Raw genomic sequence first — 6,055 nt, forward strand, 5'->3', positions numbered from 1 at the left:
ACTTTAGCACGCGCGATTGTGTGTGTGTGTGTGTGTGTGTGTGTGTGTGTGTGTGTGTGTGTGTGTGTGTGTGTGTGCGTGTGCGTGCGTGCTTACTTGCGCTCGCTTGTGTGTGTATGTACTGTAGGTGTGCGTATGTGAGAAAGGAAGATTGTGCATGTTCGTGTGAGCATCACACGCATCATTCTGTGTGCATTCACAATAGGGTTGGGCGGCCTGTTGTGTTTTAGTCACAGTCGGCATCGTCCAAACCTCTCAAGTGATGTTAATATGTAGTTTCAATGTACAGATCATTTATGTTTTGAACTATTGATATTATACTGTTTAGGCTGATGAAAGGTTCATGGTTGCCTAACTTGCCTATGATCTTAGATTACTATTTCTATGCATTTGATGTATTACCTTGTGTTTACCCTGCTTACTGTAAATGGTTCTGGATTAAGAGTGTCTGCTAAATGCTGAAATTGTAAATTGTGATTTTTGAGGGGCGCTCCTACATCCAGCTATTAGTTACCGTCCACAAACTTTGTCTTAACCAAACATTACATTTCCATTGACAATGAATGGATAATTTTACGTCATAGTGTCTGAGCAAATAGGCATAGTGTGTATTTTACGTCATGATGATGTACGATGATAAAAGCGCCCCTCACTTCACATGGGTGTGATTTTTGTTTTTATTCTCCACCAGGTGGCATTATGCAAAAAGAAGGGAAATTCTACTCACTTGTACACTGTGTACTGTCTCATTTATGATCTATATAGGCCCCACCTTAATTTAATGCCATCTGTGGGTTGATTTCAGCTATTCCTATTCCAAACATGGAAGTTTAAATCACCTGTTTAATTTGCCACAGTACATTGTATATAGGCCTATTGTATTTTGTTTATGTCCAATGCATTTGTATTTAAGTTCATAAAGTTAATATATGTATTACTAAGTTTATTTTAAACATTGAATTTTTACACTAAATAATCCGTAATATCCCTTTATGGGCTATTTGAGTGATGGATTACAGTATACTACTACCGGTGAAACCTTATCTATATTAAACCCAAGATAATCTTGTAAACCAGCTGACTAACCACAACTTGCATGTGTCAATTTAGTACCTCCACATTTGTTAAAAAAATGAAAGATAAGTGGACAACAAATTTTGTCCTCAACTTACTTTTCAGTTTTTGAGGGCCCCTCCTATATTCAGCTTAGTGTAGATTTTCGTCTTGCACAATGATTGGAGAATTTACATCATATGTGTCTGACCAAATCGGCTATTTTCGTGGACCACAATGAAAACAATTGAAGGCTTTTTCGGCCATTTGGCGTTTTTTTTTAATTATGTCATTTTCTGTAAATCTATCTATATACCAAATCGGCTATTTTCGTCCTACACAAAAATCCCCATTGACAATGAATGGAGAATTTAAGTCATAATTATGTGTGAGCAAATCGACATGTTATGTCTTATCATCGTACATCATGTATGATGATGAGAGCGTCCCTCACAGTGTTGATTCATTTTAATATTACATCATCAAATACACCAGAAATATTGTATAAACCTCATGTCTCTGAGCTAGTCTTTCCTTCTCACTACGAATTCAGTCATGCAAAGCGCAGAACAGAATGCATAATGTCCTAGCTGTTGTTTCACCATATCGGGAAAGACTAACATCATCATTATGATGTTAGAGATCCACATGGGAGGAGGAGAGACCTTTGTTAATCCTGCAGGGTTTCAGCTTCACCCAGCTGAAGGCTGCTCATGATGAGTGCTCAGCCTTATCACACTCCAGAGCTGCATGAGCAGCGCTTGAGCGCTATGTTCTGCGACACCACTCTCCTAGTCTACACCACTGTGCAAAGGTGCCCCTTTCTTCACACAAGAGTGATTTATTTTAATCAGATAGAGACCAATAAAGTGCCTTGATACTTCTCTGATAGTTAGGAACTATATATTGGAGTGATCCAATCCCTCTCATAACCGAACCAAACCGTGGTTACCTACGTAACCTTCGTTATCATCTGCTTTGAACCTATAGGGACCACGGTTCGTCTGGACACATGGGATGGGTGGGTGGAGTTTCTCCATGGATGCCTTCTGGGACACAGACAGAGAGTCCAGAGTCACCTCTCTGAGGAGAGGCCAGTGATGAGGTCAGACCCCCCCCCCCCCCCCCTACTTCGTAGATTTGGCTTATTATTGCGAAACATACATTACCCATTTGAAAATAGTCAATCTTGTAGATCTGCTAATTTGAAAACTTCTTTTCAATTCATTTTGATATTTGAGTATTTCTACATTAGCCTGGTAAACCCCTCCTCCCCCTTGAAAACATTTCATTCATTCAGGGGGGAGGTGTTTACCAGGCTATTTCTACATTGCTGTAGGCCTATTGATACTTTTACTTGAGTATTAAAGAAATGTGAGTAGGCTACTTTTTTACTCCACCACTGGTCAATTCAGTGCTGCTGACACAAGGCATTATTTTATACAGAATAGGTCTTCAGGTCCTATTAATTATCTCGAAGAGGGAATCAATGTATATAGCCTTTCCAACTCAATACGGTTTTGACATCATGTTTTTCTTCTGTTCCAGGTTTCAGCAGCAGGTGGCACTATACATCGCTGCCTTTCTAGGACACCTAGATCTGGCCAGCTGGCTACTGCAGCTAGGGGTGCGTGCACATCAGCCTGTGGGGGTTCACCCGTACCGCCAGTGGTGCCATGAAACAGCCCACCCAGACAGCGCCAAGTGTCCCATCCACGTTGCCGCGGAGCAAGGTCAGCTCCTTATCCTCAAACTCTTCGTCAGCAATGACCTTTCGACCTTGGCCTGTCGGAACCCCTACGGTCGCGACCCATTGCGGATTGCCATCAGACACAGCCACAGGGAGTGTGTGCGCTACTTGGGTGCCAAACTGTGCTCGGTAGTGTCTTTGCCACATATGTCCATGCCCGCGCACATCTACGTCCAGGTGAAACGCTGGGTGAAACTGGGGCGGAAGAAGGCAGCCACGAAGCGATGCCAGGGAACCGGAGCTCCGCTCAAAGCCAGGGTGGGAGATACGGTGCTCGTCGATGGCTACACCCAGCCAAAGATGTCCTCCAAACCCAGGAGGGGCAAGGGTAAAGCAGGCAGAGGGGTCAGAGAAAACCCCCTGCGACCTTTGCCAACCATCCATGCCCCTAGGCCGAACCATCTACCTTGCAAACAGGCCTCACCACAGCAACTTCCCCATCCGTGTGTTGCAGGTGACATAAAGATACTGAAGACACTGAGGCACGTTGGAACTAACACTAGAGAGAAAGGCCTGTCAACTGTAACCAATGATGAGAACAGCAGCCAATGGAGGAGCAGAGTCCCGCTCCCTCCCATCTCCACAAACACCAATCCCAGGCATCTGTATATGTTTTCATCGCCAAGCTCCTCTCCAACAGAGTCGTCTTTAGAATCCTTCTCTCAACACTTTGGTCGAACCCCAAGAGAGAATGCCATGTATTGCTTGGCTATGGCTAGGTCAGATTTTGCACTTTGCAATTTGCACTTATTTCATTACTTTCCTTTTACACATGCACTTTGACATTTTACAAAATAATCTCTGATATAAATTAACTGAATAATTTCTGTGTTTTTCTATGATGAAGTGTATTCACAGAGAGACCATGGCTACAACAGCTGGATGTGGCTCGAACGCTGGCCAAGAAGAGTTTCCAGAACATGACCAATGGATCTTGAGAGGCTCTGGGGCCTGGAATTGCAACTCCCCCCCACCCCACACTGCCATTTATTATAATGGGTTACCAATTGTCATATGGGCTTCTACCATTTACCATTCATCATATCAGTGTTTACCATTTATCATATATCAGTTTGACAGCAGTGGGACCATTCACTGCCCGGTAAACTGTTGACAAAGAAGAATCCTTCAGATTGACAACTGAGTGTTTTATCTCAGGTTCAGTACTACTCTCCTTCTACAGTATATCCTGTCTGTCTGTCTGTCTGTCTGTCTGTCTGTCTGTCTGTCTGTCTGTCTGTCTGTCTGTCTGTCTGTCTGTCTGTCTGTCTGTCTGTCTGTCTGTCTGTCTGTCTGTCTGTCTGTCTGTCTGTCTGTCTGTCTGTCTGTCTGCTGTCATCAACCAATGTCAATCATTCATTGACATTATTAACGTGGCCGTTTAAAGACAACAGTTGATTTTTCAACTTAGATTTTTGTTTTCTTTTGACTGATGTTATACTGTGTGCTTGGCAAAAGTCCCACTTATGGAACTGTCTTGTGGTTATTTAAGTATGACATAGTGGAAATAGATACCTATGATGTACACGTAGTTATGTCATTTTATTATTGTCGACTTGGGTTTGAGTGTGCCGCCCTTGACGTCATGTGTGTGGCCAAGTCTATGGACGTTTTATGTTTGCACTGAGCAGTAAGGAACCAGGTATTGCGGAAAGCCTGGTGACGTGAGGTTATGAACACCAACCCTATTAAGCTCCAGAGTATGCACAGCGGGAGTGCCCTTTGGTGTCAGTACAGGACATGCAGAGTATTTCAAATATTAAACCATTTTATTCCCAAATGATATGCACCGTGTGTAAATGAAAATGCATATTTAAGTTAAATGGTTTAAATAATTTTCATTTATGATTAAGTGCGGATTGTTTCAAATATTAAACCGTTTTACTCCCAATATTCATATTAAGACAAACCATAATTATACATGATTACAGTGGATATATGCACCATGTGTATGAATAAACATTAATAATAAAAGTAAATGTTTTTTTTCTGGTTATTTGTGCCTATTATGGAAAAGCTTTTATAAATATCAGTGTAATATCAGTGCATCTTTAATTGTTTTAAACAGCATATTTGTATTAGCCTGGCTCCAGCCCTTGAAGGCTGAGTGCTATATTTTTGAATGCTTATGGACAACAATGGAAACACGCCTTTTGCTTTCTTGTGATTATCCATAGGCTTTTCTTTTTTCATACTACTGTAGCCTACTTTTTAAACAGTTGATAAAATATTCAATCAATCAAAAATAAAACCTTGAGGTGCTTAGAGGCAAATATTATACTTTTACTTCACAAAACATATCTGATGACTTTACTTTGCAGATTTAGATTATTTATACCTTATATGTTTACATGGACTGGTACATTATTATTCATGATTAAGCTACCCAGCAGCACATAAAGTAGGCCTAATTAAAATCAGCCCAACTTTCTCTTTCTAGATCGTCCTCAGACAAGACCCCCAAAATAGTGTCCAGTCATTTCGACCATATAAGGGTATCTGTATACCGTATGTAGTGTTCATCACATGACGCTTCACCAGGAAGATATAGCTTGCATCTGCCTTCTCATCCTCCCTTCCAGATTGTCCTGGTCAACTCCAACTCCAACTAACTCCAACTAACTCCAACTCCAACTCCAACTAACTCCAACTCCAAGCCTTCCTCCTCACCCAGCTTAGTTTAAGTAAATAATCTCAGTATGTCTTCCACTACGAGTAATTCACTTACAGTGAGTACACTCCACAAATAAATAATTTGTTATAAATATTACATTATGACCAAAAAAGGTATCAAGGCTGAAGCTATAGGGCTATACAGCTGTGTCCAAAGTGCGGCCCGCAGGCCAAATGCGGCCCTGGGGCGAATTTTATACGGCCCGCGTCTTCATACCTGAATTGCATTATGAACGGCCCGCCCAAAAGTGTGGGACATTTTTACATTCAAGTTTTTTAACCTGGCTGGGCTGCATTTCCCAGAGTATAATTTGTCACAGTTCCTTGTTACTTGTATAACCGTGCTTGCTTGGTTACATTGGTAATGTGACATAAGGCTGAAAAAAGGCTGAGGTACACTTTTTGACAGTCACAGCACGCACCTGACAAAAGACCATTGATATTAAATATTGATGATGATAGTTAAATAGAATCGTTTAAATCCGAAGCAAAATTATGTAGTTGAGTCGAGATCCTGCCCTGTGTCTCGGTGAGACATGACCTTTTGTGATATCAATAGGGAGACAACATACAACCACC

The sequence above is a fragment of the Electrona antarctica genome (genome assembly GCF_951216825.1).
Source record: "Electrona antarctica genome assembly, chromosome: 7".
Taxonomy (NCBI): domain Eukaryota; kingdom Metazoa; phylum Chordata; class Actinopteri; order Myctophiformes; family Myctophidae; genus Electrona; species Electrona antarctica.